Below are 14,941 nucleotides of genomic sequence, written 5' to 3'. Positions count from 1 at the left end.
CACGAGGTATATAGAGGGGTGTGTTTGTGTGTGTGTGTGTGTGTGTGTGTGTGGAGTATGACCGTGTTGGGGGAGGGGCGGCAATTCCTTAAGTGGAATTCCTCTAGCAAGGAATACAAATGTGTACTCTGGGAAACTAAGGGATCACTTGTCCTACTGTTAAAGGACTGGATCCAACTGCAGCCCTAAGAGCTCAGGGGCTGGGAGGTGGGGCTGCCTGCGGGGGGGCTCGGCGTTCTGATGGAAGGTGCCATTACTCCTTTTCCCCAGCCCTCCCGGAGCAAGCACAGGGAGAACGCCTTCTCTTTGGGACCACGCTGCTTCCTCACAGGCCTGCGGTGAATGTGTTTCAGTGTCCCTGGCAGGGCCACCTGCCACAGGACACTCGCCTGTCCTGACAAAGGGGACAGACATGCATACCCACACGCAGCACTGCCCCGGATGGTCACTAATACCTGGGAGCACTTTATCCCAAGTACCCAACCCATCCTTCATTCCCCAGCGCTGGCTCTGGAGCCATCACCCTGTATTCCAGCAGGTGAAGGACCCACTTTAAGAAACCAGGAGCCAGCACAGGGTGGGCCATGACCCTGGGCTTAAGGCAATTGGGCAGCTGAGACCTTCTGAGGAACCTATACAATAACTCATCTGACCCTCTCACTTGGGTAGGAAAACCCTTAGCACAATCAAAAGCAAGTAAACAAACTACTAAACACTGAGAACAGCTCACTCGGCCTTCAGCTCATGGCCACAGCCCAAAGCATAGCAGGAAGATCAATAAGCCCCGGCTGACTGATGGAAGGAACTAATGCGTACGTAATTTTCCAAACTGTGGAGAGGCAGCTGGACGTCCTTACTGAGACTGGACAGGGTACACTGTGAACTGTCAAATCTGGTGCGTCATCCCTCCAACATAGAAACACTACACATCCCACCCTAGTCCTGATCTTTCCTGAGCCAAGGGTCATGGTGGGGCACCGGGGCAGTCAACCCTACTGTCAGTATTGAGGAAGACCCAGGCTTGGGCCTGAGTCCTGGTCGCCATGGCATTCCTCACCGTGCAAATGTGTGGGCCTACCTCTGAACACAGGCAGGGGCCCCAGCTGAAAGCTTCTGAAGGCTAGAGGGTTTCTCCTTGAGCTGTGCAATTTCACATTTCATGAAGAGGGTATTCTCAGCCTATGAAACCCACCATTGGATGCACATTATCAAAATACATTCTGTCTCCTCACCCCCATCACTGCAGGTACAGTGAGCCATTCAGCTGCCTTTGATGGTGCTAATGGTTATTTTGATTTTGCATTTCTGCCTTCAAGACTATTTCCTGTGATATCAATGACAAAAGTTTTCACTTAACTCTTCCAATAGAGAACCTAATTGTATCTTTCACTCAAAATGAAATTTGAAACTATCAGGACACCAGAAATGCCAGCTGCTAAGAGTCTAAATAAATTTTACACAAAAACACAGTTTCATTTTGCTAGCACAGAAAAAAAAAGTAATCTTATGAATAGCCCAAAAAATATAGATCTTGCCAGTAAGTTGCATGAAGGAGTTTTATCCTTATACCATGAAAAAGAATAGTTAGGAAATAAAATGACTTTCAAAATAACCATTTCAACTGGATTTTTAAAAACCAAATATTGTTGTCTAGCCAAGCACAACTAAATATTCCCTTTTTCAACAACAGGGTAAAGGCGCTGCCTCAGAAAACTTGCAGGAGCCCCAAAGCCCCTAGTCGCTGTGCAAGGGGTGGGGCTTAGGTTCACAGCAAGGGCTGCAAACACCACTGTGGGTTTTACCCCAAAATCGTATCACAGAATGCAATTCTGGCAGTAGGTGGACCTATTTCCTGGGGGAGCAAATGACTCTTGGCCCTTCCCTACAACGCACCTTGCTTTCTTACACTTAGAGTAAGCAGTAATTAAGACAACTTCACTTATAATACAATGGCTTCTTATTAAATACTATTTTTCCAATTGTTGTAGCTCACACTGCTTAACCAAGGTTGTTATAAGCATAATATGCTCCTGTTCTGAAATACAGAACACCACACTACTGAACCTTTTCAGGGTCATTAAACAGCTGTAAACATTATTACAAAAATAAACCCGAGATTTCATGCTTACATTTTGGCCTAGAGCTTCCTATGCTGAGCAAGTACATTTTTTCATATCTTACAATCAACGCTGGTGACATTTGGGCATCCAAACAAATTACATCACAAACATTACTGAAGTGGGCAGGATACTGAGTGGTTTATTTACCAGATGATTAATAGATAAACAGGAGGGCAGCACGGGTGACCTGTTCCGTTTTGACTGATGTGTAGACAACGCTATGAGACAGGGCCAGAAACAGTTAAATCCTTGCTGAATTTATTAATGAAAATATGATATTCAAATAGAGCTGCAGAGTATGGCAACTGTGTAACCGGGAGAGTCAAGTTGGAGAGTATGGTCAAACTCCCCAACCTTCCCTTTTGGGTAGAATGTTGGCCAAAAAGTCAGAGTGGCCTCTGCCTCTAAAGGAGAGTGGAACTCAGCTGGGCTGGCTTTGCACATGGTCCCCCGAACCCCAGGCAGCTTCCGTATTGTTGGGACATGAGTTGGAGGACTTAAAAGAAGAAAAAAGAATAAAAAGTATCCTCTCTTTGAAGACTTTGGATGATTTCAGACTTCTCAAAGGCAAAGAGGTCTCTCCAACATGTTGGCTTTTGGAAAGGTTGGAGCTGGCCCAGAACTGAAGACAGATAGTGAGCACATCAGATGGGAAAGGAAAACATCCACAAAGAGTTCTCCTGGTCCTCTTCTCAGGGTAGAGCAGACTTCTGGTCTGGGTTCCTGGCTCACTATCTGCCTACCTCACACAAAGCCAGGCAAACAGGGGATGGAATTAGAACAACCTCATGTGGGGTAGTTGTTAAGACTGTGGACTTGTCAGGCAGTGTGAGCTCTCGAAAAAAAACATAATAATAATAATAACAATAATAATTGTCATCATCACCGTCTTCACCGCAGCCCTCACCACCATCATCACCTACATCAGCCACAGAATCCTCATCTTTATCATCTTCCTCATGTTCAGCACCTTCCTCTTCCTTTTCATGGCAGCATCGTGCACCAGCACTGGGCTAGGTACTTACTTCACAGCCATCATCTAATTTAGCCTCACACAACCTAGGATGGTAGGTACCATACTAGTCCAATACCAAAAATGAGGAAACTGAGGCTCAGAATATTTAAGCCCCACAAGGTCACATAGCTGGGAAGCCTGACCCAGAGCCCAAGCAGTACCTGCTGAGGGGGAAGGCTGCCCCCGTGATGCCCACACCATGTTCAGCCTTGCTGGGCTGGATGCTGACTGATGCCACCTCCTTCATTTGCAAAACGTGTGGAGACAAAGGAAGCTTCAGCTTATGGGAAAGCTCAAAGGAAGCCAAGGAGCCACAGCCCTCACAACCTTGTTTGTCTGGAAGTGGAAACAGACAGTACAGTCCAGAGAAAGCACCCCCGGGGGCTGGCATGATGGAGTGGGTGCCAGAGGGCACTGGGGGGCTAGAAATGCCGTGTCTCTCAATCGCTGGCTGGGGGGAGGGTCACAGAAACATTTAGTTATATCATCTTGTTTTCTTAACATCCATAGGGGTGGATATTTTATTCCACATGCTCCTGTCCTGTGTCAGGTGGGTTATTCCCCCAACTAGACTGGAGTAAGAGGAGAGAAGGCACTGGAACGACCACTAATGTGCATCCAATTGCTGTCTCTTCCACTGACATCTGTTTGGCCTTGGGCACCTGCCTGAGCTTCAGTTTCTTTTTCTCTAAAATGGACTGGCATTAACTGTCCTACACGCTTCACAGGATTTTGAGAAGGCAAATGGGTTTGTAGGAGAGGGAACATGGCATTTAAATTACAGAGGAATATACCCTGTGCTGTAAACTTTCTCAGAAGCCGACCACAGCAGCCTTCGAGATCCAGAAAGGACCTTCAGTGGAGTAAACGCTGAGCTGAAGGACATAACCAAGGCACAACCAAGGCACATAAAAGTGGTTAATAAAAACTCATTCATTGCCAACTTTCTTGGTGCATCTGTAAAGTGGGCCTCACATCATTCAATAATACTTTTTAATGCCTACATCTGGCAAGAAGTATGGCCGATCTAGAGATATACAAGCAAGACCAGGTCCTTGCCTTTGAAGCTGACTCAGGAAAGGGAAATAGATGGACGCAGGGAGACCAGAGACCAGGCAGAATCCAGTGCTGAAACGGAGGACTCTACAACGTGCTGTGAGGCTGGGTGCAGGGGAGAGAAGGGAAGGAAGACCAGTGAGGATAATGGCTGGAAAGAGCCTGGAACAAGGCAGAGAAGAGGAGGAAGGGTGTGTGGGACAGAGGGGTCAGCTTGTGCAAAATGGGGACTCAGCATAGAATGCTCCAGAGGAAGATGGGAGAAGGTGTGGCCAAGTCAAGATTGACTTGAATGTCAATCTGTGGAGCATGGAGTTAATATTTGGGGCGAAACAGGGGCTCAAGAAGCCCCCACTGGAGCTGTCACATAGCACGTATGCCTCACAGCGCTGCTGTGACACATGAGCAGTTTTCTGTGGAATGTGGATCAGAGGAGGTGGAGAAAAATAGAGTGAAAGTAAACTCCTGGACCACAAACCAAACATGTGAGGGCCTCACAAACCAAACGGTGAGGAGGGTTCCCCATGCATGAAACGGAAGAGGGTACTTAGAGTTTGGAAGAAGGCATTGGTCTCCCCTCTTCCTCTTTGTAACGGCAAAAAAGTGGAAGAAGGAACACTCCACAAATCCTGGCAGCCCACCCCAGCCTCTCCAAAGGTGGCAGCCCAGATCTACCCTCCATGCTCCTTCCTGGTGTTGCCTGCTCCAGGAAGCCTTCCTGGATTTGCTCCAGGCTGGAGGTGATCACTCAGTCCCCAGAGCTCCCATGCAGTTCCTCTGGAACTTGTTAAGACATTCGTGGTGCCTTATTGCATGGCTATCAGAGGTCACGTTTCCTCTCCTCTTGTGCTGGGGCTTTGTGAGAGCAGGCATCTTATCAGCCCCCTGTCTGTAGCTCCTGGAGGACCCAGTCCTACCAAAAGCTGTTCTCTAAGCTTCTGATGATCACAGTGTAGGGGAGGAAGGTGGCCCAGAGTATCACAAAAATGGACATCATTTTGTGAGCCATAGCCCAGGCCTCTCCCCCTAGAATCCAAGCCATCAAGTGGTGTTTCCATTTCTCCCAGATAGGATGATTTGGGAAGGAAATGATCCCCTAATCTGCTGTAACTGATTTATCTGAACTGTGTCCACCCCATCAGGGAAAGCAACAAAAACTATATATATAAGCTTTTAGTGACTGCCCTACCTTTAAAATGATATCACAAAACTGAGAAAGATACCAGCAGTTGTCATGAAGGGTATTGATTATTTCTCTCTCGCTGGCTTTCTCTTTTCCTTTTTAAACAGACTTTGTCATGACAGGAAGTTAGATATTTAATCCCCTATTAACCTGCCTTGGCTCCCTGCTCAGCCTCAGCACAGAGCTGCTGCCCTAGAACAAAACAGGGGACCTAGACCCACAGGACGCCCCGCAGAGGGCAGAGCGCTCAGCTACAGCTCACCGCCCTTTCACCCCTGATTAAAGCCGTTTAAGTCTGAGCCCTTCTGGACTATGATATCGTATCGAACAGTTTATTTTCATTTCACAGAAGCCTCAGATTTGATTCAGTGCAAAACTAAATATAATGTAGAATGCACATATGCAAGAGTGATCAAAGAGGGCCTGACTGAAACATTCATAGAAGCCGGCCCAGGGAGATTTGTTCACAGGGGCACCTGTCGAAGACATAAGCTCAGATACACATCAACTCCTAAATACACACAATCATTACTGAGCAAAAATCCAGGTGCACCAGTGGGGCCTCTGCTGCCTGCAACTACGGGGCTCAAGCCAGTAGATGGGGCCCAGCCAGGGCCGAGCCAGGGCCTCAGTTCTTCGTGGCCTTTCGAATCCCCAGTTCAGCATCTCCAGCTCCTGTGCAGGTCACCAGGCTGGCCTGGCCTGGCCTCTGCTGGGCCAGACTCCTGGGAGAGGAGGGAAGGCTGGCCCATGAGCTTCTGACCAAGGGGGCAAGAACACGTACTGGTGGGGCCGGGCTGCTGTCCCAGCAATGGGTGTCACCACCATGTGCAGATGGACTCCAGGGACAGACATGAATTTCCAACAGTTCACACTTAAGGAGGGAGCATCCTCTGCCAGCTCTTGTGCAAACCTGTCAGAACCGGGAGAGAGGACTCCCTTTGCCAGGCAAGCAGATGAGCGGCCTTGCCGCCCTTTTGTGCATCTCATTCCCTCTGTCTGGTACTCTCCCCCTGCAGTCTCCACTTGTTCCCTGTGCCCTGTCCTCTGCTGGTAGATTAAATGCCACCTCGCCCAAGAGGCCCTCCTTGATGCCCCAGGCCCTGGGCAGAACCCTTGTGTCTTGCCTCCATAGGGCTCCTCCTGGTTGACTCCTTCCCCCCACAGTGGCTTTCACACTGGGTTGGCTCTGTTTGTATACTTGACCAGAAGTTCCATGAGGGTGGGGACCATGACCATCAGCTTCATGGGGTGTCCCCAGTGCTGGCACAGAGCCAGGCACAGAGGATGCACTCAATAAATATTTGCCAAATGTATAAATGATTGAATTAGAAAATGAATGAATGCACTCAATAAATATTTGCCAAATGTATAAATGAATGAATGAACAAATGAACAGACCAAGCAACAAATGCTGCGGGCCTGGTGCACAGCATATCTCCTTGAGGAGAGAAGGGGACCCAGCGGAGAAAGAGACCACAGGCCACTCCTGGGCCGCCAGGGCAGTCCACACTCTCCGCTCCTCAGGGCACAAGCCAGGTGAGAAGTTTGCTCCATGAAGCTTTATGTCAAATGTCACTGTCCATGCAGCCACCCCCATCCTTCACAACGTCCATGAAGAACGGACATCCCACTCCATCTCATGGTGGATTATCTGGGTCCCTGTCTCACCCCCGCCACCCTGTCTGGGACCTCCAGGGACCCATATCTGACCCAAACCGAAGGCTTTGCACATAACATGCACCTACAGATTCTGGCTGAATGGACTCCAGGCCCCTCATCCTGCCCTCTGTAAACCCACATTCCTTCTGACTGCTCTGCCTCTTCAGTATATTCATACCTGCTCATGCAAATATTCATCCATCCATTCATTCATTCATCAGCACTTCCCGATTACCCACTGTATGCCAGGTACTGTGCCAGGCTCTGCAGAGAAGGCTCAGACTGTTCACCATCAAAAGGGCAGATGGACCCAAAACATCAGCCGCAGAGATCGTGATAACATCTGGGTACTGTTCACTCACAAAAGGGTCAGGAGACCAGGAGGCTTCTGAAGGCAACGACCACATCTCCCTCGAGGCAGGACTATTGTCTGGAGGTCACTGCCACTCCTTCCCTGGGCCTCCTCCACTCTGAACCTCTGCTGACACCTCTCTCCCCGACCCCAAGATCCCATCACCCCACAGTTAGGAGTGAGGGGGCCAACTAGAGCAGAACAGAATGCCCCCTCTCGGCAACATGCACCTCCCAGAGCAGCCTTCCCACGCCTAGAACAGTGCTCACACAGCAGGCCTGGGGGCGGTGGGCGTGTGGATGACTCCCCCAGGGCAGGGGAACTGGCCTGCTCTCCCAGCGGGCACCTGCCGTGCAGCAGGGCTGGGCACCCCAGACAACAGCCCATCCTGCCTGTTAGGACAGGGCCTCCACCCCCTCCACTGCCTGGAACCACACCTGCATCCCAGCCCAGACAGCTCCTGAACTGGCGGGCCCTGGCCCCTCTCGGAGTCACAGCTTCCCACGTGTCAACCAAGGAGGCGGCCAGGTTGGCCACTACCCTCAGCTACTGTCTCTCCTCCTGCGTCCTAATTCACGCTGCTGCGGCCCACCTGACAGGGAAAGGACCTCCCAGCCAAGCCCTGTACCTGCACCATCACCAATCACAGAGAACGGCTGGAGTTGAACTTCACTGATGCTGAACACCAGGGGAGACATTAACATTTCTCCTCTTACAAGGGAGGAAATGCCATTAGTGTGTGGGCTCAGGGCCATCAGCATGTGGTCGGTCCAGCCCCCTGGACAGGCTGTACTTTATCGTCATGATCATGACACCAGTGTCTCCCTCACCTTCACCTCAGGTGGACCGGAGGTATTTCCTAAGGAGAGGCTTTTGGAAGGCACAAGGCATTCCTCAACTTCAGTAGCTTGGTGTGGAGGTAGGATCTAAACAAGCAGCAAATAGCATTTAGAAGCGACCACAGTCAACTGCCTGGCAGCTAGTGAAATCTTTGGGGTCCCAGAGGAGTCTCTTTTCTGGGACTCTGTGTGACATGAAACATGCCTGCCGCTGCCAAAGGTGAGCTGTGTCTTATTCCAAAAGAACTGGAGGCCCACGAGCTCCAAGGTGGTACCTCCTCAGTCGTGCCTCTGTGATACGGGGCAGGAAGAAGGACTGAACGCAGTAATTTACCTGCAGTGCTTAAAGCAGTGCCTGGCGCAGGGCGAGCACTGTATAAAGGTTACTGCTGCTGCCTCTTTTTCCACCTCCTCAGTTACCATCTGCACGTCCACATCGCCGGGCCTCCGTCACACCTAGAGCCACTCAGTCCTGGGCAGTCTCCCGGAAGTCAGGTGCTCCCAAGGCCTGTATGGGAGTCAAGCACTTTCTCCTTTTTAAAACTGTTGCTGTTAATGAGGAAAAGTTGAACACCCCCATTTGAAATCTGGACAAAAGGCATGTGAAACCAGCAATTCACAGAGGAAATGGAATTTGGCTAATGACCATAAAAACATCACTCCTGACCAGAAAGCAGAAAGATACAAAACAATAGCAAGGTTCCGTTTTAAAGTAATTATGTTAAGCTGTGCCCAGGCCTTGTGAGGACCCGAAACTCCCTCCATAGCAATCGTGGCACAGCCCACGCGGAGAGTGGAGGAAGGGGCAGCAGCCTTTGCTCCAACCACAGCTTCCCTTCCAAAGGTAGAACCCCAGAGCCGTGATGCGGGGTCTTGAACACCATCACCTGTGGCTTCAAGGAAGCCAGCCTAGTAAGCCGAGCATTCTAGAAAGTGCTTTCCCAAGAAAAGGCCTCGGCGTGAGAAGACGAAGCTCACACTTTCTGCTTTACCCAGAGAAACCTGTTACAAAGCAGCCGAGTCTGCTGGGCAGCAGCTTGTGTACAGCAGGTACAGCTGGACCCAGCCAACCAGCTCCACTTACTGGGGGACCATGGACCCAAGCCTGATGCCAGCCTGTGTCTACCTGCTGTCTCCTGACCCCATGGGCTATCTCCAGTTAAGTGCAGTAGGCAAAGATCAAACAGCACTGTTTTCCCTGTGCCACAAATAAGAGTCCAGGCCAAAGATTTCCACTGAATGGCCACTCCAGCCCCCATCCAATCTCACTTCCCATCACTCTCCTCAACCTTCTCCTCGATTGCTTGGGGAGCACATCTCCACTCCATGCATGAGATTTGTGCATCCCTTCTCTCTTTTCACAGGCAGGCTTCTAGAGGGAAGAGATGCATAGACAGTGGTAGGGTGGCAAAGCTGGAGAAACCTCAGAGATCATCTAGCTCCTGGTCACTCAGCCTGATGTGTCCATTTTATAGATAGGTAAACTGAGGCCAGAAGATAGGTGATGACCCCCCTAAAGTTACATAGCAAATTAGTAGATATGTGTCTGTATCTTACTGCCCTTGGTTACCTCCTAAACACTCAAGAAATTTAGTAGAAGCTAAGTAAATGCTGGCTGGCTGGCTGGCTGGTTGGCTGGCTGGCTGGGTGGATGAAAGAAAAAATAATGCACAACTAAATAGATGTATAGTGTAACCAACAAATTCTGGAATGTCCTTGCCTCTACCCCCTCAGCAGCCAAATGGGGGCCAGCAGCTACCAAAAGACTTCAACAATATAGCTTCCTCCACCAGACCCCAAACTCATCAATCTCTCTTTTTTTCATAATTCCTTCTCCAGTCAGATAATATAAAATTAGACTCTTGATTATATCATGTCCTGTGTGTACTGATGCACCTTGGGGTCCTTACAATAAGGAAGTCTATTAGCCTGGAGCCCGGCGTGAAGCTCATGAACCAGCTGCTGCTGAGTCTCTGCCACCCTCAGGGATGTGAGATCCTCCCAGGAGGCACATGCAGGGCGGTCAGAGGCTGCAGCCAGTGCACCCAGGACTGAAGAAGTTCAGGATCCCCCCAAACCTTTCCTGAGAAAGCAAGAAGAGCAAAGATGGAGTGGGGCCCAAAAATACTTCCATTTAGAAACACTCTTCAGGAGGCAGGAGAGAATGTTTCCATTCACTCGTTCATGTGTTTGATTTGCATCAAATTACATCAAGCTGATGTGATGTAACATGACATCCCCCCATGAAATGCATAAATCAAGGCACCCCATAAATTTAAAGGAATAGAGCTCTTTTTCAGAAGTGGCTAATTACTCATAAACAGCAGATATTTTATTGCCGTTAAAGTCAGTAGCAGGTTTTTAATAGCCAGAGCGTTTTGTAACTCAAGCTCTTCATAACACAGGCCTGCGGAAGCCAAGCATTACCTGTTTGTAGCTCCCTCGAGTGTGACAAAGATCTTGCCGAGGTAGACCACCTGTGGAGGGGGTGTCCCCACAGCCACACCCAGCTGGGTGTGTTACCAGCTCCCGCCACCACAGCTCTGCTAGGCGGGGGACCTGGCACTGAAGCCAGCCCTCTATCTGGGAAAGGGCTTCCCGTAAATACCACTCCCATGCTCAGGACTTTTATTGGGATCAGGGACATCTGCACACTCATGGGGACGGTTTCCTGCCCATACCACTGGGGAGCAGAGTTAACCTGGTGCAGACTCCTCCACCAAATGCAGACACTCGGATGGACACTCATCTCTCTCCACCCACACCCACCACTCTCCCTGCATGAGCGAAGCCCTCTCTTCCTCCTCCGTCCTGGGGTTTGGGTGGGATGTAGCCAACCCTCAGATCCTGATTGTGGGATTCATGTGAGCGAATCAGAATATTCCAAACCCTGGCCTTGGTGATAGGTTCAAGGCTCAGCACAGGACCTAATTCAAGCCAATGAGAGTGAGAGCTAGGGCTTGTTAGTGAGCTACAGGCACTTCAGACACACTCCAACGAGGTCTGGAGCTTGGGCAGCCATTTTGCTACCAAGAGTCTGAAGCTGCTGGAGGTGGGGTTGTAGCACCCTGGGACAAGGCCAGGAAGGAGGCAGAGGAGAGAAGTCAGCTGCTAAGTGACATAATTTGAGCTCCTGGATTGAATGACACCTGAAGTTGAACCATTTACATACTTTGCAGTTACACCTCCTGGTGCTTTAAGCTGGTTAGGGTTGGATTTCCTCTCACGTGAAACCAAAGGAGTTTTGGCTGATAAAAACTCCATCCTCTCTTCCAGACCCCCCACCCCCACCCCCCACACCGCTCAGCTTCTATTCTGCTCATCCAGTCTCCTCCTGCCCAGGATCATGACAATTCATTCCCATCTTTGCTCTCTTCCACTGAGTTCATTCAAATCTAGACCAGCCAGGTCCAGGAGGCTCCACTCACACCCCGGAGTCCTGAGCCACACACTGGCTTGGGTTCTTGTAGAAGTGTCTGGTGTGAAGGGAAGAGGAAAACTGAGCCTTCTCCTGTGTGCCCTGGATACAGATTAAGCCTCCACAGTGGGCACCAAGAATGCGTTTCTCACCCTGCCCAACCATCTCCTTGCCATTTGCTGAGGGATCTGGAATTCCACCACTGGGTCTTTCCCATAGGGCTTTTCTTGTTTGCTTCAAGGAAAAGTGATTTTATCTGTTTATTCACGATAGTCCAGAAGTCTTCAGAAGGTTTGCGTGGATTTAATAGGCTCTCTCTCAGCAGAGCTCCTTTGCACATGCTCTTCCTTCTGTATCAATCCTCTTCTCTCCATCCGCACCTTGGGTAACCTTTTCTTCAGATCCACAGCCAAATGTCACTTTCCCAGGGATGCCCCCCAACTTCCTTAGACCCCAAAGCTGCCCTGTAATAGGGCAGAACTCTGAGCGCTCAGCCGACTGTAAAGTGCTCAGTAAAGATGTCTACCGGCTGATGAAGGAAAGTGACGCCCTAGAGTACTCCATGTTTTGTGGTTTACAAAGCGCCCCCTCACCCACCATTCCTCCTGCCCACCCTGCCCACCCTGCGCTGTGAGGACTCCTGGCCTCCTCTTCACTGTACAGAGAGCCACAGAGGGGCCAGGCTCCCGCCCAGCGCTCCTGCTCCAAGCGCAGGCCCCTCTGCAGCCCACCGCATGCATGTCAGGGACGCAAGGGCATCCGGACACGTGGGGTCTGAAACGGGGCACCCCGGAGCAGGCGGAGTAGTAAAGGGAGAATGAAAATGAGCTGCGGCCAGGCCTCGTCTCCAGCCATCCCTGCGGCCTGAAGACAGTGTCCCTGGGCTGGCATTAGCTAAGCCTCAGGGTGGCCACCAGGAGCCGGCCTTCCCCACCCCCAGCGTGTACTCAAGCAAGCAAGGAGGCAGCCCAGGCCCCTGGCAAAGCACATGGGCCTGGGTGAAGAATGTGTTGCCCAGGCCCTGGGAAACTTGCCCCGCCGTGTCTGGCTTCCAGAGGCCACACTCAGTTGGCTGGCAGGGAGTCCGACACCACCAGCGCCTGCCCTCCCCTGGAATCCGTCACGTTACTGCTTGTCTGCCCGCCCACCTGCCCCCACCTCCCCGCCGCCCTTTGCAGCGACCACTCCCCTGCCCCGTGCCCTGCCACAGCTGCTGTGGCTGCCAGCCTCGCTGCTGCTGGAGCCCCCGGGAGGGAGCCCTGCCCCTGCGTACCCTTCACACAGGCTGGGCAAGCCCTCGGTGGCTGGGGACAGGTGAGCAGGCCCTGCAGCGCCTGTCATCTCACTCCAGGAGACCCAGCTGGCCAGGGACCCGCGTGTGCAACCTCTGATCGACGAAACTGCTTGTTCACTCCCAGCATCCCTCGACTCCACAAGCCCCAATGCCCAGCAGTGAGAGAGAAAAGGGATTTCCAGATCCACTTGTTCACTCGTTCATTCATTTAACCTGGCACAGAACCGCCACTGGTTCAATTTCTACCTCCCCCATTAGACATAAACTCTGTAAGGGTAGAAGCAATGGCTTCTGCAGTTATTGCTATATCCCTGATGCCCACCTGAGTGCTGGGGGCACCCAGAAGACCTTTTTTTTGTTTAACTTTTTACTGTGAAATATACAGAGTACTCTTAATAAATATTTATTGAGTGGATGGAAGGACAAAAACATGGATGAATGGATGGATGGAGGATGGAATAATGGATGGATGTTTGGGTGGATGGATGGATGGATAGAAGGATGGACGGATGTTTGGGTGGATGGATAGAAGGATGAGTAGATGAATGGATGGATGGATGGAGTGAATGAGCATCTTTCATGTGTTAGGTAATATGAGGACTGTGGAGATGAGCCTGGACAAGTCTCCTCTAGAAGAGAACAGAGTCTTGGCCTGCTACCGAACTGAGAGCAGGAAGAGTACAGTAAGTGTCCCAAGGGATACTTGTCCCAAGTGTCATACAAGGAGGTGTCAAGAGAATTCAGAGAAAGGTGAGGGGGGAAAAAATCAGAATCCATCATATTGCTTGACATCTAGTAAACCTCTCTGGCAATAGGGCCCTTAGGTTTACCAGGCATCCTTAGTCCTTTCTAGGAAAACTAATAGTCCTAATGAGGAGAGGGGCTGCTCTCTCAGGGATCTTTCTGGTGCACTTTCCTGAGGCTTGGATCCATTTTAAACCTCTGGGATCAATGTGTCTGTCTTCAGGGGTTTTTCCTCAGAGCTCTGTTTCCTAAAATCCTAAACTCTCCAGTAGCTCAGGGTCTGCTCACCTGTTTCAGAAAATAAATAAAATGAAAACAGCTTAAAAGGGCTTTCAGCCGTGTCCCAATTGCAGGCACCACATATCCCTTCCCGACGCTTTTCGCCACAGAGCTGCACTGCAATAAACCACCTTCTCGTTTTTGCTGTGTTTTTGTACCCTTGCTAATATTTTTTTAATTAATTCACTATTTTTTACTTTAATGCATTTAAAAGGAAACTATATCATTACCCTAAATGGAAATTTGTATCACTTGCTCTAAATTAAAGGTAATTATAAAAATAAATAAAAGGAGAACAATGTTATTAAATTCTGGCTAAACACTGCTGCCTGCAGCAGGTTCCTGCCTGAGGCCTGCTCTCTCTTACAGAGGGAGCTGACAAAGGTAGAGGGTGTTAGGGACACACAGGAGCCAGCAGGGCTTCCCCCTGGAGAGCTGGGGGCAGCGAAGTGCAGGCCTCTCACCCTGTGACCCCAGGTAGTTGATGTGGTGGTCCCTACATCTCCCAAAGTTGCCATGGACATCTCAATGGTTGGTTTCTCCCCCGTCAGCACAGCCCTTCCTTTAGCCAGTGAGGACTTTCTGATCAGAGTGGGTAAGGACTCCCTTAAGAAGTTCTGAATAAGTGGGAATAAACTGACCTTTCCTCCCCATTCAAAAAAAAAACTTAATTTGAAAATATACTCCTCCCTTCTCTGCCTCCTGTGCCCTCCCCATGCCTGTCTTTGACCTTTATTCCCTCCAAAGCCCACAGAATGCCATCAGGGTCAGAGGTCTGCCCTATCTTCCTGGGAGGACAGGGTGCCCTCGCTCCCCTGAGACCTCGGGCCTTCCCGCTGCCCTTCCCTGGGGACCTCATCACACGAGATCCCTGCTCCCCTTCAAGTTCACGGGAGAGAAGAGTCCTGTCTGTTGCGAACACCAGCTTCAGCTCACAAGTGAAGGAGAGACAGTGAAACCAACCAAAAAACAAACACAT

The 14,941-nt window shown here is 50.4% G+C and overlaps 1 protein-coding gene and 1 long non-coding RNA gene across 11 annotated transcripts in view; both read right to left on the bottom strand.

Moving 5' to 3' along the window:
• ZNF536 (zinc finger protein 536) overlaps positions 1-14,941 on the bottom strand; it is a 424,854-nt gene that overhangs the window by 241,575 nt on the left and 168,338 nt on the right. The window lies entirely within an intron of this gene.
• LOC309617321 overlaps positions 1-14,941 on the bottom strand; it is a 465,615-nt gene that overhangs the window by 404,947 nt on the left and 45,727 nt on the right. The window lies entirely within an intron of this gene.

Source organism: Balaenoptera borealis (assembly GCF_965194805.1).
Source record: "Balaenoptera borealis genome assembly, chromosome: 19".
Taxonomy (NCBI): Eukaryota; Metazoa; Chordata; class Mammalia; order Artiodactyla; family Balaenopteridae; genus Balaenoptera; species Balaenoptera borealis.
Note: the sequence above shows the minus strand (reverse complement) of the source record. Positions and strands in the feature narration are given on the sequence as shown.